The following is a 25303-nucleotide window of genomic DNA, read 5'->3' on the forward strand; positions in this document are numbered from 1 at the left end:
AGAATATATGAGAAGTAATATTTTTGAAATCTCAGAAAAATTTTTATATTTTAGAATTTTGAAGGTATTGCTTTAGTATAGCTGTAGAGAGTCCTTTGCTATTCCTGATTCTTGGTTACCCTTTGCGTGTATCCTGTCCTTGCTACATGGAAAAAGATTTTTTATCTGTACCTTTGATTATCTAAAACTTTATGTTAATGGGATTTGGGATCTGCCTATTTCCATTTGTTATATTCATCACACCTTTGGGAACTTAATCTTATTCTATTATTTCTGTGAATCTGTCCTCTCCAGTTTATCTGATAGCTCTCCCAATATCTAAAAATATTTTCTCTGCTCAGTTGCTCCAGTGAAGAACCCAGTCTCCTCCTCAGGGGGTGGGTATTCATTCTACAAACCATGTCTCACAGGTCCCAGAATCTCCTGATCAGACTCTCTCTTAATACCCCTCCTTTCATTATGACACTCTACCCTGATTTCCACTGGGCTCCATATTCCCGGCTGAAGACCTTCTGGTTCACTTTCTCAATGGAATAAAACCTCCAATGCCTGCCAGGGTAATGCAGATATAGCCAGCTGTCTGTGTGTGATAGGGAAGGGACCTGCTTCTCATGCAGAGTTTTAACCTTGCTCTTTGCCCCATGCTATGCTCCCACTTTCTGCAGTAACTGCTGCCTCCAATATCTGTTCTTTCCCTGGCCCTGGGTCTCCACTTGGCTGGTTGCTCTTTGGCATCCTTTGCTGTAGCACTTGGTAGGCAGCTATCCCAGCTCTGCCAACTCCTTCATTCACTTGACGTGTTCTAAAAATGTGCTGACATCTGTGGTCCACTATTGCTTCTTTTATATTCTTTTACTTTTATTTTAGTGAGGTTTGTAGAGAGAGAAGATATAAATTCATGCATTCCATCTGCCACATTGAACCAGAAATCCAAAGACTTCACTCTTAATTACTATGCTATACTGCCTCTCAAATAAGACAGTATCTCTGGGGCCCTACAGCCCAATGAGGGTGAAATGAGATTATACACATGAACATATTTGGGAAGCTCTAAAGAACTGTGTGAATGAGAGGGTCTATGTTACATTACCTTATCAAAGTGCCCTCCTTCCTCCTCTCTGCTCTCTGATTTCTACCCATCTCCAAGGTACAGCTCAAGCTTATCTCTTCCTTGAAGCCCTCCCTGACCAACTGAGCTCCTTGGGATGTTTCTGAGCTCTGAGCCACCTCAGGATTCTCTGTGCATATATCCCTTGGCTGTAAGCAACGCTGCTTTATTCTGTTGCAGGCACAGAGCTTGGCTAGGATGCACAGTCAATGTGGATCTTTCAGTGTACAACAAGAGAGCTTTCCTCCTTCTTCCTACACACAGGCGACACATATTTGCCTAAATAAGGATGAGGTTTGGGGAAAAGAAGAAAGAGTGTTGTGTTTCTCTGGCAGTAAGTTTAGGAGTTAAAATGGCCTGTTGCCCTCCATTCTTAACTGTGTCCCCTTTGCTTCCTGTCCTCTCTCCAGACCTCCTCTCCAGGCAGTGGGGACAGTGACGTGGCTGCACCCATGGGTCTGTGCCCCTGGTCCAGAGGCTGTGTCCTTTTACTCCCTCACTCTTACCAGGGCTTTGATCTGGGTTCTGAGAGATTCAGTTCACATCTACATAGAGCCTCAGCCAAGATGGTGGTGGAAAATGGACTGGTCTCTGACTGGAAGCCGTAGATCACTGCCTCTAAAAGGTACTGGTTAGCTATCACAACAACTAAACTGTGAAAACAATTCATGTGTCCACGGACAATGAATGGATAAGCAGAATGTGGTACACACATACAATGGGACACTATTTAACCTGAAAAAGGAAGGAAATTCTGACATGTTACAACATGAGTGAATTAAGAACATTATGCCAAATGAAATAAGCCAGTCACAAAAAGACAAAGTCTGTATGATTTTGTATATGTAAAATAGCCAGATTAGTCAGATCCCTGGAGACAGGAAGTAAAATGGTGGTGGCCAGAGGTGGGGGAAATGGAGAGTCATTAGCTGATGAGTATGGAGTTTTTCAGTTTGGCAAGATGAAAAAGTTCTGAAGGGGATGGCAGTGATGGTTGCACAACAATGTGAGTGTACTTAGTACCACTGAACTGTACATGTGGCTTTAAAATGGTTAAGATGGTACATTTCATGTCATGTGTCTTTTACCACAATAAAAAAAAATTGAGGAATCAAGATCTTGATTATTATCCAAGAGACAGATTCCATCTGACGGTCTTTACAGAACATTCTGCTAGAGAGAAATGTGCCATCACTTGTGTGATTATTGTGAAGGAATCTGAGCTTCAACCAATGGCTGCAGCTGCAGGGAGCTCTCTGAAGGCCAGGGCTCCTGTGCTGGAGCGCCTCCGGAACACTCAGTGCATAGACACACGGGCGCCCCAGGACGGCAGGGCGCCGCTGTGTGTGCAGCAGCAGCATTGCCCTGTTCCGCGTGTGTGCACCAGGGCCGAAATCCAGCCCCTCTGTACTCTCTTCTGTACTTTCCAGACCCTTCATCCTGGAGACCCTTGACCCTGAGGCTGATGTGGCTGGAAATAGCCAACAGGAGCAGCTAGGGGGAAGTGCCAAGGAGACAAAGACAGACAATGAGGAGGTCAGGTCCCTCTGGTCTGCCTCCATCCTGCTGCAGACTGTCCCAGGACTTGGGATCCCACTTCCCGACTTCATTTTATGTCTACAGCTGTCATCCAGTACCGGCCGGAGCCCCGGCCACGTGCAGCTGACTGAGCACTTGAAATATGACTAGTCTGAACTGAGGTGAGCTGCAAGTGTAAAACACATGACAGAATTTAAAGATATAATGCCCCCCAAAAAGTAAAATATTGCCTGAAAAAAGGTTTTTTATTAATATATGCTGAAGAGATAGCCTTGGGCTATATTGGGTTAAATAAAGTACATTATTAAAATTAATTCCATCTGTTTCTTTTTATTTATTTAATTACATTTGTGGCACACATTATATTTTTAGCCTGCAGCTTATCCTGATCCCAGATTGCGTGGCTGGGCCCTGATATCCCGCTTGGATCTTGTCATTTTTTTTTCCCCACAGAAATGGAATCCTTGTCCCTGTTAAAGTCCCTTGCTGACTAAAACGATGAGTGTGTACCCACCTGAGGTGGACATCAACCCCTACATGCACTTCTTCCCACTGTTCCTTCTGGTTTGGGCCCAGAGCACTCCCTCCCCTTCCCAGCATCCATTCTGCTCGAAGTCCCAGCAAGGGCTGCGTCTGGCCTGGATGCAGGCTCAGAACTCTCCAAGAAGGCCCCTTGGGGCTTGGCCCACACTACCAGCTCAGGCAAGGACAGGTGGCCACAAATGCTGTATCTTTTTCTTATTTTTCCTCCTTCCCACTTATCCATCCAATCCTCACCGCACCCCGCCACCCCCTAACACTTCCCCTCTCTTTAAAAAATCTAATTCTGAGCAGCCGGCACCGTTCAGCCTGACTGGTTTGTTATGGCTTATAATCTGCGCCAGGATTAATTAGCTAATTACTGACAAACGTCCACTGGCAAGATTCTGCTCCAGCATGTCAGCTTGAAGTGCTTAATTATTTTAATCATTTACTTTCATCTTCAAAATTTATGCTGCTGAGAGAGTTGCAGGGCATCTTTTAATTATGATTTGGGGTTTCTGCTGGACTGTGTTCTGTTCCTGGGGGTAGGGGACATAATTTTTCACTAGTCTACTGCCAAGGCTCAAATGCCTTCCACTCCAGGGCCTAGAGCCACACTCCATGAATGGGAGGCGAGGAGGGAGGCCAGATCTCCAGATACCGCCCCTGCCATATCCCCAGATCATGAAGTGCACGGGAGCGTGGTGTGAACTGGCATTTTGTGAGTACCTATTGTGTACACAATCTGGACACAATGCTGGATGTTTGCATCATTTCAAATTTGTGAGCATCTTCAAACACAAAGACCATGGGAACAGCTGACAGAGTGGCCTGGGGTGATCACTGGAGAGCAGAAAAGTAAGGAATGGGTTAATTTACGTATTCGTCTATAGCATAATGTATAGTAATGTGAGATCATCTGAAACACAAAGCTGAGTGATGTCACCCACCTGGAACAAGGTACCCTAGAGACTCCCTGTGTCCCCTCCCAACCAATTCCTCCCAAAGATGACCACTTCTGACCTCTGTCACCATAGATTTCTTTTGTCTAGTCTTTGCTTTCATGTAAATGGAATTATATGACAGGGTCTCTTTTATGTGTGACTTCTTTCAGTCAACACTTTGTGAGAAGAAAGGTTCTTTAATTTAAATCATATCCCTTGGCCAAGGCTTTGGCTTGGGTCCAGCTGAGAGATTCAACCCCAATCCTTAGAGAGATTTCCTTTCCTATTAGCATTGTCCTGAAAGTAAATGAGCATGTGACTTTTTCCCACCATGCCCCCTGCTTCTCTATTTCCTCCTCTTCCTCTGCCTTCTCTCCCCCCAGCCCTGGACATGTCTATCACCATGTCCTATTAGGAAGTCATTTCTGAGCTTAGTTCATGCCATTCTGGATGAAAGGCTTAGGGATTTCCCAAAGACACATGGTGTTCAGAAGTGGGGGTAGTGGAAGGCAAAAAAAGTGTCCCCTATTATGGGTTGAATTCTGTTCTCCAGAAAAAATAGGTTGGAGTCTTAGCCTCTATGAGGTTTTTCTTGAGGCAGGGTCCTTACAGAGGTAATCAGGTTAGAGTGAGGTCCTTAGGGTACGTCCTAATCCGATAAGACGAACTCCTTGTGAAAAGGGGAAATTTGGACACAGCCACACACACAGGAGAACAGCACATGAAGATGAAGGCAGAGATGGGGGAGATGCTTCCACAAGCCAAGGAACGCCAGATTGCCAGCAACCCACCAGGAGCTGGGGAAGGGCCTGGAACAGATTCTCCCTCACAGCTCTCAGAAGGAGCCAAGACTGCTGACACCTTGATCTTGGACTTCTAACCTCCAGAACTGTGAAAGAATATTCTGTTGTTGGAGTTTGTGGTGCTTTGTAACAGTAGCCCTAGCAAACTAATCTACCCCCTCCGAGAGCGCTGGTCAGTCTTTCTGAATCTGTGTCATGGGACTGATTGCAATCCAACCTCCACAGAATCCTCCATGCTGGAACCACCCACTGAGGTTAACCCAGCCCCAGGCTGGAAGTGACTGAAGCGACAGCTCAGAGCTGGGAGACTGAGAAGAGGAGAAAGATCAACTTAATGAGCTTGACAGTGCCATTAATGAGGCACCAGGCAACATCCAGAGGGCTCTGTGTCAACCTACACCGGGGCGAGCTGTGCCGAAAGATGCCACAAGCCAGGCCGGGTTCTAACATGATGTGATCTGTCCTCTTGATGCCTTCCTTCCACAGAGCCCAGGATGGGGGTGGGAGTAGACACAGAGTCCTTGCCCCGTGGCTGAGATGGTGTGGGACTCCCCTCCCTTCTGTAGACTTGGGCATGACCCTGCACAAGGCATTGCACTTTCCGACATGTAGTTCATACCTGAGTCCACCCTCATACATGCCGGCACTTAGCTATGCCAGGTTTGGCTATGGAACTCTGCCCTAATGTGTTTCCCTCCTCCTCCTCCCACCCACCTTTGAAGTTCCATCTGGAACAGTTTGCTTCAGAGGAATGCAGCTGAGCATGCTGCTAGCCTGTCTGGCAAATGCCTAGGGAACCTCCCGCCCCAATGGTACAAAACCCTCTTTCTTCTGCTATTCCATGCCAGAAATCCCACCTCTATTTGAGAATCCCATCCCTAAGGGAAGAGCCAGGTCTTACTACCTTCTGCCAGAGCCAATGACTCTGACTAACAAGCCCCCTCCTCACCTACAGCCAAGGAATCTCCCTGTCTGTCCATGGGGGTCTATGTGGGGTCTTAGTCCCTGTGTCAGTCTGTGTCTATACAACAAAGTCAGCTATGACGACCTGCATGTGGAAGGGGCATGGGGCAGAACTCCCACCATGGGCTGTCTGAGAATCTCGGTCACGGGTGAGCATGAGACCTGTACCTGACGGCCTTGCCATACAGTAAGAGGTAAGGAGAAAAACAGGTGGGACCTGGGTTCTAGGGCTGTCCTTCCTGTAGGGAAGGCCAATTCTCTTCTACGTCTCAGTTTCCTCACTTGGAAAATGAGGACAATAGTCTCCATGGTACAGGATTTTGCAGATTAAGGAAGAATATAAAATGTAAAGTGCATGTGGTATATACGTACAATGGGATGTTACTCAGCCATTCAAAGGGAGGAAATTCTGACACATATTACCACGCAAATGAACCTTGAGGACACTGTGCTAAGTGAAATAGACCAGTCACAAAAGACTGTATGATCCTTCTTGTATGAGACACCTAGAGTCATCAGATCCACAGAGAAAGAAAGTAGAATGGTGGTTGTCAGGGGCTGGAAGGAGCAGGGAGTGGGGAATTGGTGTTTAATGGATACAGAGGGTTTTTTGCAAGATGAAAGAGTTCTGGAGCTGGTTGATGGTGATGATTATGCAACAACGTGCATGTACTTAAGGAAAACATACACACCATAGTGGAACTGTATCCAAGGAGCAGCACATGTTTGTTCTTTCATCAGGGCCTCAGCCCTGCACACAGGCCTTTTACAAAGTCCTGATCAGTTCCCTGCTGGCCCTTCTCCAAACAGCAGTGTCGATACCTCTTGCCAAGCCCACATCTCCACCACCTCCAGGCTTCACTCTCAGCACATAATCTCACTTCTTTCCAGAGAACATAAAAGGATTAGGGATCATCAGAAACAGACCCTCCCTGCACCCCCACCCCCATAGAAACCTACTTCCATTTGTCCTCAGCCACACCTCCTCCCATCTCAGAAGCATCCACAGCTAATTGCTTACTGATGTTCTGTATCCCCCCACTCGCACCTCTTCTAGAACCTTTCTCCATCAACTAATGCCTATTTCCTATATCTTCAATCACTTACTCTCACCTATACCCTTCCTTCATATGTAAATATACTTGAATCTCTTCCATCTTAAAATAAATGATCACTCTCTACATTTCCTTCTATTTGCCACTATGTCTCTTCCCTTTCCCTCACTGACCATTTTCTTAAAAGAGTTGTCTTCACTCATTCTCTCTCCTCTTCTTACCAGCACTTCATTTCCCAAATCACCGCTGTTTTCTGCACTCCACCCCAGCTGCCCACTGAAGGCGCCAGCCATCTCTTTGGAGCTGAACCCAATGTCCACCTCCCGGTCTCTGTTATTGGGAGCTCTTAGCAGCATTGACTGCTGTGGACCATTCCCTCCTTGGAACTCTCTCCCTTAGTTGTCTTCTTTCATGGCAAGTTCTGACTCTTGTCTTTCTCTTACCTCTCTGGCCACCTTTTATTGGCTTCCTCTTTCTCTGCCCTATTCTTTGACTACCCGTGTCTAATCAATATTAACTCCATAATAGCTTCTACTCCTAAAGATCTTCTAAAGGAAAAGAGCTCCACTTCTCATCTTCCCATGACACTCTCAGGCTTAACCTGAACTCAAATACCACCGTCCTAACTAGGTGTCCGGTGCACTCCTGCCTTTTCTAGTTTACTCCCTACACAACGTCTAAGTGATCCTTTTAAAATACAAATCTGACTATGTCTGTCTGTAGGACAAACTTCCTCATTGGCTTCTCATTGCCAATAGGATAAAATCCAAATTCTGAAGGAGGCCTTAACAATATCTTCTGTGTTCAGACCCCAACTTTCTCTGAAGCCTCATCTCCCACAGCTACCCCCTTGCCTTCTATACACCTTTTCTGTTCCGCTAAACCCTTCTCAGCTCCTCAGATACAGTATGCTATCTCTGGCCTTTGGGCATTTGAACATAGTATTTTCTCTGCCCACAAAACCCTCCCTTTCCCTCAGTTCATCTGTCACCTAAATAACTCATCCTTCAGGACTCAGGTTGGCCAATGACTCCTCCTTAAAGACCCCTACCCCCATCCATCTATTTATTTGTCCAGTTATTCAGTGAGGGTAGTTGTGTGTAAAATTTAAGAGTCTCAAGGAGCCCTGGCTGGCGTGGCTCAGTGAATTGAGTGCCAGCCTGCAAAACAATGGGTCAGGGGATCCAAGTCAGGGCACATGTCTGTGTTTCGGGCCAGGTCCCTGGTGGGGGGTGTGTGAGGGGCAGCCACGCATTGATGTTTCTCTCCCTCTCTCCCTCCCTTCCCCTCTCTCTAAAAATAAGTAAATAAAATCTTTCTTTTTTTAAAAGAGCCTCAAGGAGAATGCTCAGTCCACTCATGGACCTGCTAGGGAAGGGAGAAAACTGGAAGAAGGGGATTACAAAGTCCTAATGATTTGAGAGGAGGCAATGTTACTGGGAAAACAAGCCTTCTCTAAACATAGAGTGATAGTACATAGAAAAATAGAAAGTCAGTAATAAGAACTATGGGATTTCTCCCATGTATGTTTTAGTTAAAATTTTCTCTCTGGTCATTATGAACTTATAAAGGGCCTGTGAGAAATTCTATATTGATGAGAAAAATAGACTTAGCAAGCCATATTTATTGGGCACTAGAGGCTCAAGGTGAAATGTATAATACATATTATCTACCACAATTCTTGTGACAAGATAAGCATTATTATTCCCGTTTTTCAGATGAGGAAAATAGGGTTCAGAAAGGTTAAGTGATCTGCCCTAATTCTCACAACCAATTAAAGTTGAAATCTAAGTCTATCTGAACCCAAAGACAAGTTCCTGATGTTGACATTCTTCTGCCCATTATTACTACTGGGGTGGGTTTAGTGGAGGTTCAAAAGACCCAAAGAGTGGAAGCCCATTGGTATAGTTCCCACATTTCATGTCCCCATGGCACCATCCTCTGTGTGCTGACAGTTTGACAATTTACACAGCAGCTGGTTTGCTCGGAGGAGATCTCTGTTAATTAAAATAGCACAAGGGGAGAGCAGCACACAAACCATCTCGTGAGTAATTAATGCAAAGGAGGGCCAAGGCAAGCGAGAATGCTCAGCTTCTACCTGCCAGAGCCCAGCTCCTCTCATTGCCCCAGCCCAAATTTGCCACTTTGTCCCTTGGACCATGAGCTTCTATCTGCCTGCCTAGCTCTGTGGATGGGAGAGAGAGGACCTGTCCTCTGGGGCCAGAACCTGGGCTACTATTCTTACTGGGCTCTAGCCTCCTAACCTCCTTTGAACTTCCATCTCTCCCAGGAGGTCCATGAGGACAGGAGGAGCCAGAGATAAGCCAACCAGGGCCCAGGGCTTTGGGACATCATCTCTGAGGAAGTGTTAGTCTCTGCCTGTCCCTGCCCCATCAAGCAGACCCTGCCTTATCTCCCAGGGCAGGAGACTTGAATTAGCCAGCCTCAGCACTGTATGGAATGAGCTGAACCCAACCCCACCATTGCCTCTGCCCAGGGTTTGGGATTGCTTCCCTGCTGGTCCTGAATCTCACTGTTCTGCTGGGATCCTGACCCGTTTCCTGTCCCTTTGTTCATTTCATGATCACACCATATTCCCAGCAGGTTCACTGCCAAAGGATAATCCTCCGTTACACAGATGAACAAACTGAAGTTCACAGCAGCAAAGCAGCTTGTCCAAGAAGAAGAGAAGTTTTCCTTTCTCTGTTCAGATACTGTGTTCTTCTGGAGTTCCAACCCTAGGCTCAGCTCTAACTTGCTTTTCTGTTTTTAATAAACTTTTTTTATTTTAGTAATTTTAAATTTACAGAAAAATTACAAAGATAGTACAGAGAGTTCCTGTATACCCTTCACTCAATTGCCCCATTGTTAACATCTCGTATTGCCATGGCACATTTGCCAAAACTAAGAAACTAACTTTCTGTACCTGGATTTAAATCAGGCACTTTTTTCCTCCCTGGAGGATAAGCCCTAAATTTCTCACCTCTTCATCCAGAGGATCAGTGAAGGGTCTGGATGCTTGCAAGGTGACGCCTCATCACCAGTACAGCCCAGGATGATGGTGGCCTGAATCAAAGCAAGGACTTGGGGAAGGAGAGGTGGGTTTAAGAAACAGTTTAGAAGTCAGTAGCCGATGGGTTTCAGGGAGACTGGGTTGAACATGATGATCAGAAGTGTAGCTTGGGTCCCTCCGTAGGTAGGTACTGGTGCCATTTATTGTGAAAGGGAACCTTGAACAAGAGAGGGTTGAAAGAAGGTGGTGAATTTAGTTTGGGCATGATGTGTTGTCTTTGGCCATTCAAATAGGGAGGTCCATCAGGAAGTTGCACATATGAGCCCAAAGTCAGGAACAGAAATAGAGTCTTTTGAGGCATGAGTTTGTAAGTGAGAGTAGAAAGCATTTGTATAGATATGATTGCCCAGGTAGAGTCAGAAAAGAAAGAGGACAAAATTCAAGGGGAAAACAATATGTAGGGGATGACTAGAGAAGGAGAAGCCTGCAGAGGAGATAGAATTTTTTTATATTTGGAAACATTTTTAACATTGTTGATTTTTGCATTCCACAACTTATTTCTGGATTTAATGTCTTTGTTGCTGAAACCCATCTTTTAATAATTCTTTTAACAAGATCTGCCTTTGTTTTTATGTGACTGAAATAACTTTATGTTGTCCACATCTTCCTGTGCTAGTTCAGCCAGATATAGAACTCTAAGTAGGTAGTTATTTTCTCTCACACTTTGATGATGTTATTCCATTGCCCTCTGGTAGCTATTGCTGCTGTTGAGAAATCTACTGTTGGTCTGAATGCTATTCCTTTTCATGTAATTTATCTTCTCTTGTTGGCAGCTTTTAAGATTTTCTATTTTTCCTTAATGTTTTGCAGTTTTACTGTGATGTACTAAGTGTTTCTCTCCATTGACTTATTCAGCATGGGGCACCATGTTTGTTTTCAATCTGAGAATTCATGCCATTTACCAACTCCAGAGAATTATAATTTATTATCTCTCTTAAACTTTCTTTCTCTCTTTCTCTCCTTCTGGAATTCCTTTTAGGTACATTTTGAAGCATGCCACCCTATTATCTGAGTCTCTTCACTTTTCCCCCTGCATCTTTATCTTGTGCTATATCCTGGGTTCTTTCCACTGATCAATATATTAGAATTCAATAATTCTCTCTTCAGTTATGTCTAGTCAATGTTTAACTCATTCATTGAATTATTTTTTAAAAGACTAAAACTTATTTTTAGAATGTGTTTCAAATTCATCTGTTAATTTTTCCAAGGTCTTATTTATGTCTCGTGTATTTTATTTTCTCTCTCTCTCTGAACAGGTAAAATCTTATGCAATCATTATCTATGCTTTGCAGACTGTATCTTATGATATTTGATCTCCTTACTTGTCTTCTATTTTTTACTTGTGAACATATCTTCTGGGAAATTTTCTTCCATAGGATTCTAGAAATATCCTGGGCTATGCAGTAGATTGTGGATTGTTTCTGACCAATGTGATTCATTGACTCTGGGTCAATTTTTATCTTGGGTTCAGGCTACTTTGAGGTTGGGGTTTCCATATCAAGGAGGTGATGTAGGCTCGTAGCCCTCAAATCACCAATTGCTCAGGCAAGAGGTTCAGATTTCTCAGGACCGACATTAATAGATCTCCCATTCTGGACCAAGTGGTTCATTTCTACCTCTGACTATATCTCCCAGACAAGGGCAGGTAGAGAGTTTTGTAAATCCAAATGAACATCAGAACAGCCCTTTCCTGACTTCAGCTTTTTTCAGGGAGCACAGTTCCAGCCTGTATTCTCAACTCGCATCCCAGCACCGAGTTTAAAACGCCAGCCCCAAGGCTCAGATCCCAACCCCATTTGAGTGGGAGTCAGGAGGCAAATTGAGGGGTTTCACATCCGTGTCTAGGTGGAGTCAGGAGTTTGGCCTTGGTTGAGGGGATAAGCGGAAGCAGTCCAGATAGGGTCTCGGGGAAGGGGAGTGGGGGAGGTCCAAGCATATGGGGCGGTGTGGGCAAAGGAGAGGGAGCATCACTGAGTGACCTCTGGGCAAGAAAGGCCATGGGAATCCCTCCCACAATCCAGCCTGAAGTAGGTGTCAGTCAGATTAGTGCTGTAGGAGGCCCAGGGTGAGGGGATTTGGGTGCTGGTGAGAAGGTACAGCTGCCACAAGTGTGCCTGGGTGAAGTAAAGTTTTTTGGGGGGTAGGTACAAACCATCCCTAGGCAAGGAGTGTTGGGTAGAAGTTTCCAAAAGTGGAGCTTGAAATTTTTTTCTTGTATGTAAATTATTTTGTACAACAGTTCTATTTGACTGGGACTTGCTCAACAAATAAAGAATACATGAATGAAAGAATGATAAATAATAGGTCAAAGGAAAATGCAGAGAGAGAAGTGAGGGAGATAGACAGGCCATGGGCAGACGGCTAAGTGAATAGATGAGCATAAAATAGCAGGCCTGGCAGACTCTCCCCTCCCTAAACATGATCTTGCTATACTTAGTATGTTCTCTTTACTCCTCTTTTTCTTTTCTCTGTGTCTTCCTCCAGTCTTCTGCTTGGAGAGGGGCTGGGGGTTGTTTTGAGAAGAGCTGGTTCTGAGGGCTGGCACTGGGGTGGGAGGCAGTAGCTTCAGGGATGCTGGGTGGCAGAATGCAGCTGAAGCTGAGGGGGGAGGGGCGGCAGAGGGAGATGCAGAGGTGCCCCAGGCATGGAAGCTGCAGAGGTGTCCGCGATGGAGACTTAATGACAAGCCCGGGGTCCACCTGCCCAGAGGAGCGGAGCGGGAGGTGGAGCTGTGGGAAAATTGGAAAAGGGACACGTTCATTTTTCAGCACACTTTCTCCTTCTCTCTCTCTTTCTCTCTCCACACAAACACGCCTTCATTTTATATTATTATTATTATTATTATTATTATTATTATTATTTTATCCTCACCAGAGAATGTGCTCACGGATTTTAGAGAAGAAGGGAGGGAGAAAGAGAGGGTGAGTAACACCTATCGGTAGCCTCTTGTATTTGCCCCGACCTGGGAACTGAACCTGCAACCAGGCATGTGCCCTCATCGGGAATCAAAGCCGCAACATTTCATCTTTTGGACGCAGTCCAACCAACTGGGCCACACTGGCCAGGGCCACACACACACCTTTAATTAGGAGCTGAGGGTTATGCTGTTCTGGCTCCCACTCTATTTCCACAAAGGAACCCCTGAGGAAGGGGTTGTAAACAGGTGCAAAGAGGGTCCTGGGGAAGGAATGGGATCACTTTCTCCCTTGGGCGTTGCCACTGTCTATGCACCTGCCTGGGCTGAGATCCAGCGGGCCATGTCTTTGGTGAGCTAGGGGCGGGGTGGGATAGAATTGGAGACCAAGAACAGGCTGGGAAGCTGAACTGGTGCCCAGCTTTGGAGCAGGCACTTGGCCAGAACCCCAAGACTTCAGGGCCCCAGCTCAACCCCTCAGAAGTGGCCTAACTGTGGTCTGGGAGGGTTCCTCAGTGCCCTCTGCCCCCATTCCAACACACTAGGGTCACAGGACACTCACTAAGCCCCCAGCCCTTAACTCCTGTGCTGGGTCCTCTTCCCTGACTCTAGGATTGGGACAATGGGGTCGGGGGGAGCTGAACCTCTGAGCCACGAGGGGCTGGGTTGTCTCTAAGGCCAGCACCTCAGGACCCAATTTCAGCTCTTACAGCCCACAATAATTCACATCTGTGGCAGTTATACTAATGCCATTCTGGCATCACACTCAGCTCCAGGCACTAGGAAGAAAGCCCTTCCCTCTGCGCTCCCCTGCTTAAGATGGGGTGGCCTTTGTGTCCAGTAAACACACATCTGCCCACACAGAAACTGGAGACTCTACTGTGTCTTTGAGGCTCTATTCTAATAACAGTAGTCCTGGGTGACCACAGAAGTCCATCCTCTCTCCCATGTATTTCTGAGGCTCCTGGGAGGCATTTGCATGTTCCTCTAACTCACTGCTTGCCACTCAGGGAGCTCAGTGTGGTTGTGCAGGTTATAGACAGTGCATCTCTAGGGCACCACTCACACAAACTGTCACGATAATATAACCATCTTTGTCTCTCTATCCAGTCACCACGGCTGTCAAACCCACTGACGTGACTTCAAGTTCTCTTTTTCCCAAAGGCACAAATTTATCAATTCAAAGAGGGTGAATCATTCCAAAATCAGAACTTGAGTTATTTTGCAACACCTGATTCAAGCTATCTGTGCTTGTTACTTGTACACAATTTTTTTTGCAGTGGGTATAAGCTAACTATTTTAGTAGTCACCAACCACAAGTAATTCATTTTTTAATTACAACTTGTAAAACACCACATCACCTAAGGAGTTAGTTTAGCTCCTAAAGCTCTGATGGCCGGTGTCACTTATGGGCTACTTGCTAATGATGCTGTTGAGTGTGGATTACATGAAGTCACTTGGATCTCTTTGGTGCAGGCAAGTCAGTGACAAATGCACTCTCACGAGAGCAGGGCTTGTGGCAATCACTTTTCCTGTTTGCTGTGTGTGTGTGTGGTAAAATACAAGTAACATAAAATTTATGAGTTTTAATTGTGCATTTCCATGGCATTAAGTACATTCATGTTGTTGCAAAATCATCTCCAACTCTCTTTTCATCTTGCAAAACTGGAACTCTGTACCCATTAAACAATAATTCCTCATTCCTCCCTTCCCCCAGCCCCTGGCAAACACCATTCTACTTTCCATCTTTCTGAATTTGACTGTTCGAGGTATGTCACATAAGTGAAATCACACAATATTTGTCTTTCTGTGACTGGCTCATTGCACTGGGCACAATGTCCTCCAGATTCCTCCATGTTGTAGCAGGTGTCGGAATTTCCTTCTGCTTTAAGTCTGAATATATGTCACATTTTGCTTATCCATTCATCACTGATGGGCTCTTGGCTTGCTTCCATCTTTTGGCTACGGTGAATAATACAATTATGAACGTGCTTGAGTTCCTGCTTTCAATTTTTTGGGGTATTTACCAAGAGGTGAAACCTTTGGATTGTATGGTAATTCTATATTTAATTATTTCCTATTGATTGATTTGAGAGAGAGGGAAAGATTTGCCATTCTGCTTATTTATGAATTCATTGGTTGAATGAATAATCAGAACTTGAGTTATTTTGCAACACCTGATTCAAGCTATCTGTGCTTGTTACTTGTACACATTTTTTTCTTGCAGTGGGTATAAGCTATTTTAGTAGTCACCAACCACAAGTAATTCATTTTTTAATTACAACTTGTAAAACACCACATCACCTAAGGAGTTAGTTTAGGCCCTAAAGCTCTGATAGTTGGTGTCACTTACGGGCTATGTAAGTGGGGATCCAGCTTAAGTTGGGGATCCAACCCACAACCTGGGTGTACGGGATGACGCTCTAACCAATCGTGCTACCCCACCAGAGTTATATTCAATTTTTGAGGAACTACCATGTAGTTTTCCACAGCAGCTGCCCCACTTTACATTTCTGCCAGCAATGCACACAGGTTGCTGTTTTTCCACATCCTTGCCAACATTTGTTATTTCATTGTTGTTGTTGTTAGCTTTTATTTTCCAAATTTTGGCCAGGTCTGCACCTGCTGGCTGCAGTGACTTCGTGCAGGGGAAACGGGACAGTCAGTGGCCAGTAGGGGCTTTTGGCCTAGGCTGCCTGTGTACGAAGAGCCTAAATTTTGTACTTCCATGTGTAACCTCATATGTAATGAGATTATTCATAGATTCTTTGTATGTTCATATCATGATGAAACTAATTTATTAATGGAAGTGTTTAATTTATAGCACAATTAAAAGCCCACTATTTTTTTTATGTACCCTTGACCCTCAAATAAACAAAAGTGGCCTGGACTCCATCACCCTCTGAGAGGCCCTGGCCAGCTGTCCCTGCTGAAACACCGTTCTGAGCTCTGCGCTGTCAAACCCCTGCCCCCTTCGCTGTCTGTCCTTCTTCTCTCCACCCCCAGTGCAGGCCTTCCTTCCCTAAGGTGCAGTGTCTGCTCCCTGGCCCCTCAGATCCCGTCGTACCGCCCATGACCACGCATTCACCATCCTTGTGTGACAAATGGTCCCGAATCCCTGTCTCTCAAACAAACTGCCCTCCCAAGCCTGGACATGCATGTCCAACAGTCTAAAGTTGGTTCTTTGAAAACAGAGTCCGAGATAGAGATCTGCAGGCAGGAAGTTTATTGGGGAGTGCTCTTGGCGTCAACATCAGTGACGGAGGAAAGGAGGTGGAATTGGGCAGATGAAGGAACGAAGGGTCAAAAGCGAAGCCAAAACCAGCCCCATAAGGAGCTCTGGAATCTGGATGGCCTTCAGATTTGTCCTGCCTTGAGCAAAGGTGCCTGGCTTTTATATGCTCACTTTGGTCGGTCTTGGATGTTAGCTGCCTAGGAAGGCAGTGAGACCTAGGGCCACTCTCCAGCTAAAAACACAATGAGGGACTCAGCTGAGAGCCCTCAGCCACTAACACTTCCAGAAATGGGAGAATGGGTGGTTTGGCCCTGAAAGAGGGATGTGGGTGCTATAGTACAGCATCCACTACACTTGGATGTCCTTGTGTATCTCAGACTCAGCATGCCTGAGACTGAACCGAACCTGCTCCTTCTGTGGGTTCAATAGTGTTATGATTGAATTCTTAGGCCTGTCACATCTGAGTCAGTTATCTTCCCTCTATTTTACCCTACATCCAACTAATACCTCATCCCATAGAGGGTATTAGACTTTGCCTAGAGTTCTTGAACGCATTCCCATCTCCTCCCTCCCATGAGCACTGACCCAGCTCAGGCCCTCACAGCCTTGTTATGGCACCGTACTTCAGTTACCTTCCAACAGGCTCACAGCAGAAAGAGCTGCTTGGCACAGAATAGGTGCTACACGAAGGGTTTATTGGGATACTGTTTAAAAAAAGAGAGAGATATACTTAGCCTCATTAGAAATCAGAAAGAAGGAAAAAGGAAGGAGGGAAAGAAGGAAGGAAGGAAGGAAGGAAGGAAGGAAAAGAGGAAGAAAGAAAATTTAAAAAACAGTTTTAATAACATATAGTTAATTGTAATATTCTCTATAATAAGATATAGTATATTTAGTCAATTATTATATATTCATTGTATCTAATAATTGATTTGGCATCTATTAAATTTGCAAGGATATCTTTAAAAAAATGACTTTACAATATTTCTCAGGAGCCATATAGATTCTTCAATGCAAGAACTCTAACTCTAAGAATTTACCCCAGTTTAAACTATGAGGAAATATATGAACAAAGATGTTATTATAGCATTATTCATCATTATTCAGCAACTTAAATATCTAACAAAAGAGGATGAGTTAAGTAAATTGTACTTCATTCTATGTAACATGAAATAATTTTTAAATGGTCAGAAAATCTATGTAAAAGCATGGGAAATGATTATTAAGTCAAAACACTCATCAGAGTCATATTGCTTATGCATTGCAGTTGCAACTATGTAAAAAGTTTGATCAGGGAAAACAATCCAAAAGACACCAGCGTGCTCAGAGTCCTCGTATTAGGGAAAAGAAAAGTCATCCCAGGTATCTTTAGCTCCTCCCCCCCACCACAACTTCCCCTCCGCATTCTTTGACTTTCTTAGTGTGTAAAGTGTGGTGGGAATGCAACCTCCAGACCCACCCCCTTCCATCAGGTTGCTATCTCAAGTCCCGCCCACACAACCACTGTGGAGCCACCACCAGCCGTCTATAAGCCCACAACCCTGGTTCTCCAAGTTGTAGGTCACTACTTTTGTAGTATGATCGATATGTAATATAATTATAATAAATTAAAATGCATCAGTACTTCATTCCTCTTTATTTTTAAGTAATATTTCATTATATGATTACACCACACTTTGTTTATCCATTTATCCTTTGATAGACATTTAGGTTGTTTCCACTTTTGGCTGCTATGAACCCTCATGCCCAAGCCTTTGTGTGAGTGTACATTTTCATTTCGCTTGGGTATGTATGTACTAGGACTGAAATTGCTGTTGTTAACTTTACGTTTATGCTAACTTTACGTTTAACCTTTTGAGAAACTGCCAGATTGTTTTCCCAAGCAGCTGCATTATTTTACATTCCCACCAGCAGGTCATGAGGATTCCAACTCCTCCACGTCCTCACCAACACTTACTGTGTGTTGTTGTGGTTACAGCTGTCCTTGCAGGTGTGGCGCGGTATCTCACTGCGGTTTGACTTGTGTTTTCCTGAGGGCCAGTGATGTCCACCCATTAGCCATTTGTAACCAAAAGCAAATGAAGTAAGGTTGAAATATTCCCAGTAAAAAGTAATTCATGCTCATTATGAGATATTTTGTGAACAGATTTTTAAAAAATATTTAAACCACACCCAAATAGCACCATCTAGAGGTAACCACTATAAATATTTCAGTGCGTTTCCTTTGAATTTTTTTCTCTTTATTCTTTAAAAAATATGATTGAAGTTGTACAAGGTTTGCAATTTTGCTTCTGGTCTTTTCACCTAATATGATAAAATGGGAATTTCCCAAATCTCTTTTTAAATGTTCCTGGATGTAACAATTTCCTTAGCCACTCCCCTGTTGATGGACACTGGGTTGTTTCCAGCCGTATTTGATACTGTAAATGAGGCAATAATACAGTGCTTTGATATTGTTCTTATTGGCTCTGTGTTCCATCTGCCCAGTGAGGCTGGCATCTTTGAGGATAAAGAACCTGTTCTCTCCTCCCTCCATCCACCTCTACCCTTCCAGGATAGTACTTGGTATAGAGTAGACTTATTAAGCCCTGATGGGCCAGGCTCTCTTCTAACCACTTGGTGCTTATCAGTGCATTTAATCCTCACAACTTCCCTGTGATGTAACTATTATTATTATTATTATTATTATTATTATTATTATCATCACATCATCATCATCATCATTATTTTATAGAAAGTTGAAGTAAAAAAAATTGTCAGACTGGTGGTTGCTAAAGGGGTGGGGGGTTGGAGGACTGGGGGAAAGAGGCAAAGGCATTAAGAAGTACAGATGAGTAGTTACAGAATAGTCATGGGGATGTAAAGTACAGCATAGGGAATATAGTCAATGATATTCTGCCTGGGCCAGCGTGGCTCAGTTGGTTGGTTGTCAGCCCATGAACCAAAAGGTCATCGGTTCAATCCTACTTAGAATAAATGCCTGGGTTGCGGGTTTGGTCCCCTGTTGGGGGCAAGGGGCAATAGATTGATGTTTTTCTCTCCCTCTCTTTCTCCCTCCCTTCCCCTCTCCCTAAAAATTAAATAAGTAAATATTTAAAAATTAACATTCTAGCCCTGGCTGGTGTGGCTCAGTGGATTGAGCACAGGCCTGTGAACCAAGGGGTTACCAATTCAATTCCCAGTCGGGGCACAGGCCTGGGTTGCAGGCCAGGTGCAGGATACATGAGAGGCAACCACACATTGATGTTTCTCTCCCTCTCTTTCTCCCTCCCTTCCCCTCTCTCTAAAAATAAATAAATAAACAATTTTTTAAAAAATTAATATTCTAATAACTATGCATGGTGTCAGGGGGGACACTTGGTAAAGTATACAATTGTCTAACCACTATGCTGTACACCTGAAACTAGTACAAAATAATATTGAAAATAATAATGTAAACTGTAAAACAAAAAAACAAAAAAAGAAACTTGTTCAAGGGCATCAGCTCCTAAGGAGCAGAATTGAAAACTAAATGCAGGCAGCCTGGCTCCAGAGTCTGAAACTTAACCGTCAGCCTTTTTGCTTCCCTCTGATGATGGGGGCAAAGAGGGCTGGAGGTGGGAGGACAGACACCAGGGCTTTGGGGTGGGTGGGTCGCATGTTTGAAATCAGGCACTCAAGCTCCACCCCTAAGTTGGGAGGGGGAGTGGGCAGTCGGGAAGCCTCCGCAGAGGGAAGCAATTCAGATTCAACTCACAGGACCGAAGCATCTAACTGTCCTCAGCCTTGCACCTTCCCATTATCCTCCAAAGCACCTCAATGATCTTTCTCAAATGCAAATCTGATTCTGTCACTTCCCTGCTTAAAGCTCTCTGTTGCCCTCAGGACAAAATCCCCAGGCCCATAGGTGGCATGAAGTCTTCTCTAGCTCCTTCTCTCTCCATTCTCCACCGGGCCTCTCACCACTTTGCATTTAGGTCCTGTGAATCTCACCATGCTGTCTCACTCTTGTACCTGCAGGACTATGGGCCTGGAGAGCACGTTCCTACCTCCCCCTACTTACCCCACTCTGGCCTCTTTCTCTCTGCTGAAACACTCCTCTCTCCTCGGAAGCCCGCCCCAGACCCTTCAGCGGGATTGTGTTTCCCTGCTGGACCTGTACTTCTCTCCCACACTCATTACATTTCTTGTAATTGCTCTTCTGAAATACAACATTTAAAAAATTTACAAATCATAGTTACAATAGCATTATCATGCTTTACAAAGCCAACCAGTGTTTTTCTTTTTCCAACTTTTTCTTTTTAACCCCATGGAAAAGTTGCAAAAAGAATTCAGTCAACAACCCTAAGTTTCTCACCTAATTCACCAGTTGTTATTTGCCACATTTGTTCTCTGAGCCCTCAGAGGCTAAGCTGCAAACATTATGATCTTTTAGCCCTAAGCATTTCCACCTAAGTTTCCCCCAAACAAGGAGGTTTTTCTATGTAACCATAATATGCTGATCATATTCAGGAAATTTAAGAGAGATGCAATAAAATACCTGTAAAACAATCCGTAGTCACATTTTGCCAAATGTCCCAATGGTGTCCTTTACAGAAATTATTTGTCAATCCAGATTCTGATTCAGAATCAGGCATTGCATCTTGTCTTGACCCTTTAGCTCCTTTAGTCTGGAAGGGTTCGTTCTTCTTTCACGACATTGGTATTTCTAAAGGGCTCCTGCCGCTGCTTCTTAGCCTGATCCTGAATTCAGGGTTACCTGGCGGTTTCCTGCTGGTTCCTGGTTCCTGCGGCCCCTCTGGCGGGGCGGTGTGTCCTCAGGGCTTCCCATCAGGAAGGAGATGAGCCCGTTTGTCCCACTATGATGACATCGATTTTAATTGCTGATTAAGGTGTCCTTTAATTGCTTTAAATTTTAAAAAATTTTCTGCCTTTTTTTTTCCTGCTAGACTGTGAGCCTCAGGAGGGCAGAAGCCATATCCATTTTCTCCATCTCTGTATCCGCCAAGCATGGCGGGTGTAAACTGAAAACCTGTGCCACCCAGGGCTGGTCTCCACGCCTTGCCCTGCACACAGCCACACAGCAGTCCTGGGAAGGACTAACTGAGAACTTAGGGGAGGAAAACAAGGCTCAGAAAGGGGCGGGCTCCACAACAAAATGACTTTTTTCAAACTTCTACCTGAGCTGTTTCCTCCCTAAGAGTCTCCCTTTGGATGGCACTTGGGAAACGCACCCACCTCTGTCCCCATAAAAAGTGGTTTCAATGGAAACAGAGAAATTCCCAAAAAGAAAGAAATCACATTAGCGGTCCATAGCCTAAGGGCTGGGGGAGAGGGATGGGAGGCCCTATTTGCATTTTTCCCATTAAGGAGCTTGAGTCCAGCTAGCTCGCCTGGGGAGATAATTTGAGAGGGAAATCTTTGCATGTTTTGTTTAAAAGCACACCGCCATGTTAGGCGGGTAGTAATGCAGAGTGTGGCGATTAGGTGAGGCTTGCAAGGGGCAGATATGGGGTCCTTTCCTTGCTTTCCTTCTACCACCGTATCCCACCTTCCCCCTCCCCATCATCCTCCCCCAGTCCTAGGAACCAGACTCCTTAAAGGAACAGCCTCTTCAGGCTTCAGAGATAGGTTGGGGTTCAAGGCTCAATAACTCCTGACACTTTCTTGCTGAGGGAACACAAGAGAGAAAAGTCCTGAAGCTGGGATAATAGAAAGGGGATCAGTGTCCAAAGCTGAGACCCTGGTCCTATGGTTCTAAGTGGCAGCGGGGAGAAGTGAGGGTGGGGAGATGCCACCCCTATAGGGAGCTTTTTAAAAAATATGAGAGAGGTCTTTTGGTTGTCTCCATAATTGGGTAGGCAGGGCTATGAGTAGTTCATGTCTAGGAGAGAGGGATGCTACACTGGGGTCCTGCATTGCCTAGGACAGCCCCACTCAAAGAATTAGCCAAATGCCAAAGACACTGCCATTGAGGCAGCAACTCTCCCTGTAGGCATGTGCCAATCTTTAAGTCCCGCAGCCACACTGCAGCCATGGGGTTCAATAGGACTCAGGTGAGACTTGTGGTTTAGTATGTGCTTAGTCTGTGAGCAGGGTTCTTGCTCCATCACAAGCACCGGTCATTTAACCCCTGAGCCCCACTTCCTCCCCTGTAAAAAGGCATACCTGGGCCTACTTCCCAGTGTGATCAGAGAAAGCAATGGAAAATAGAGGGAAAGTGTGAGCACACACTTTGATATTATAATGGGGAGTAAAGCGATGTATTAAGGGACTTCTAAAATTATTCTTCTCTGGGTGAGGTTTATAGGGCCATGGAGACCCTAACCATTCCTGCCTCACTGGGTGAGGGGCTCATAGTCACACAATCAGCTTCCACAGTCAACACTGCTTGACTGTGGTTATAGTCTCTCCACTGAAAATGGGATTGATCGCCCCTGTTCTATAGCCAAATAACAGAACTGGAAGTGATTTGGAAAACGTTATGTAACCGTATTATGAAGAGGCAAGTACACTTGTGCACACTCAAACCAGAATATCTCATTAGAATTAGGGGAATTTCTAACTATCTCATATAAAACAAATTTCATTACAGAGAGCAAGGTGGTGATTGTACCTGAGACAAGATGGGGCAGTGCGGGGGGAGCTGGGCAATCACTTGGGAGGGGCTGCTTCTATCTGGGTGAGGCTGGGAGTAGGAATGAATTTCGAGGGCAGGCGGTTGGTGAGGCCTAGGAGACTGTATGCAGACTTCAGGTGCTCCAGGCACAGGAGGCGGAATCGGTAGCTCCTGCCCTTCCCCAAGGGGACACATGTTGAGCACTAGGAACAGGGCCTGCCCAGTGCACAGTCAGCACTCGATGGGCAAGCTCTTCTCCTCCCAGTCCCCCTCTGCTTCTGCCCTCCTCCTTCTCCTTCTCCTCTGGCGGTGTTAGGGAGATGGTAAGGGCCACAACAAAGACAGAGACGTGAGTTGGGGAAGGTGGTATTGAGGATGGGAAGAGGATGGCTAAGGGGATAGGAATACAAATATGGGAGTGAGCGTGGCGTTGAAACCCACCAGAGAAGAGAAGCTTTGGACTTCTTCACAGGGGTCTGCACACGTGCGCGTGTGTGCACACACACACACACACACACACACACGTACACATCTGCAGATTGATGGCTCCTGCAGGACAAAGTCAGCTGACATTTATGCAAGAAAAGTCTTTTGAGGAAGTCTTGTTGGCTCCCATGATGAAGCCCTGGTATGGAAGCACTCTCTTCAGAAGACTGGCTCCTAGCGGGTGCTGGGTGAACCTGAAGACAGAGGTTTGTCTGGTTCACAGGCAAGTGAGATGTTTCACTGACCTTAGTATACTGCCTGAATCCCAGGAAGTGACGTGATGTCTCAGGCCAAGCTCCTGAGGGAGAGTATTAATCATGGTTGTATAGATAAAGCCCCTCTCCCCAGTGCAGTTGCTGGCTCACGAGAGACTGTCTCTGGGACAGCACCCTGCTTTGGAACTGGTTCCAGCCTCCCTGGGGCAAGTGCCCTTCACTTTCCTAGAATGCTCTTTTTATTGATCTTGGGGAGGGGAAGGAGGGAGAGAGAGAGAGAGAGAGAGAGAGAGAGAGAGAGAGAGAGAGAGAGAAAGAGAGAGAGAAAGAGAAGAGAAACATTAATTTGTTGTCCCAGGACGATATTCTAACCAACTGAGCTACTCGGCCATGGTAGAGATGTGCTTTTATTCACCTACTTTGACTCACTCTCCAGGTCGACACCAGCTCCTCACTGAACTCTTTCTCAATTGCCCCTCATTCCTGTCCCTCCCCAAACACAGAATTAGTCTCCCCATTCTCTAGGTTCCCACAGCAATGCGTTTCCTAAATGCAACCCGGGAATACTCAGAAAAGGGTTACACGCTCAGACGAGTATGAGAAGCCCTCTTCACGCCCTGCCTTCCTCTCAGGAATTCCCGACACAGGCAGCACAGGAAAAGCCCAGACAAGTCCTGCAGTCCACAGGGCCAGTTAACATCCTGAAAACCCGTGCTTCCCAAGCCTCTCTGATCACGGAAATCTTGTACTTCCCGCCTATTGAACATGCTTTGAAAAGTGCTTCCGTAGCCATGTACAGACTGCCATTAGCCCTTAGCACGCTCTCACTTCCCATGTCTGGGTCCACCTTCCTGGACAGACTGTGAAGTCCCTAAGGCTGGAGCTGTGTTTGACTCACCTGTGTCCTCAGTGCCTAGCAGAGGGCCTGGCATGTGGTCAACAATAATAAACATTTGCTGGATGCAAAAACAAATAGTCTTGTCTGTGACCAAGATGAGGATGTAAAGAGCACCTTGGTGACAGGTTCTTGGCAGTGCCTGGTGGGAAGAGGTGTCTGGTGATGATGGTGACAGGAAGAGTGCGACACAGACATACTTGCAGACTGTGGTTCTGGGATCTCTGGGGAGGTGGCCCATCCTGAGGGATTTGGGACAGAGACAAGGGTGCCTGGCATCCCTGGGGACAGAGAAAGTGGAGTGGTCTCTGTAACCACAATGGCCTGAGGGAGCCCAAGGAAGGGCAGGACCTCATCAGTGTGGGAGGACCCTCAACCCCCTGCATGTGGCTGGAATGTTGGGGTCAGGGCTGGGCCAGTGCCCTCCATCTTTGGCGGGTCCAGCTTCCCTGAATCATCCACTGCCCTGCAGCTCCCTGGACCTTGGGGTTCTGAAGGATGGTTCTGTGAGGAACAAGGCCAGACAGTGATTTCCTTTCCAGAAAGGAAACAATCTCTATGAGAGGCCTTAAGGAAGGTCTTTGTGGACTAGACAGAACTGTGTGGAGCACTAGACCCTGGGGAAAGATCAGGCCGGGGCGGGGGGGGGGGGGGGCGGGGGGTATGCAGGAACCAGCCCGAGAAGGCCTTGCAGGCCAAGCTCAGCACATTGAGCCACTGGAAAGCCTTGGAAAGGCGCTGTTAAGTTGGAGGAGTGGGAACCAGACCAGGAGCCCTTCCAGTTGTCGGGGTGAGAGGTGGTGGTGGCCTGCACCAAGGTGGGAGAAGTTGAAAGAGAGAGGAAGGCACGGGCTGAAGAAGTTCTTGGGAGTTGGAAGGGATGGACTCAGTGACTGAGTGCCATGTGGCATGACTGGGAGGGCTGCAACTCATGCCACATGACTGAGTGAAATGAC

The sequence above is a fragment of the Phyllostomus hastatus genome, unplaced genomic scaffold (assembly GCF_019186645.2).
Source record: "Phyllostomus hastatus isolate PE091 unplaced genomic scaffold, TTU_PhHast_1.1 phas_scaffold_182, whole genome shotgun sequence".
Taxonomy (NCBI): Eukaryota; Metazoa; Chordata; class Mammalia; order Chiroptera; family Phyllostomidae; genus Phyllostomus; species Phyllostomus hastatus.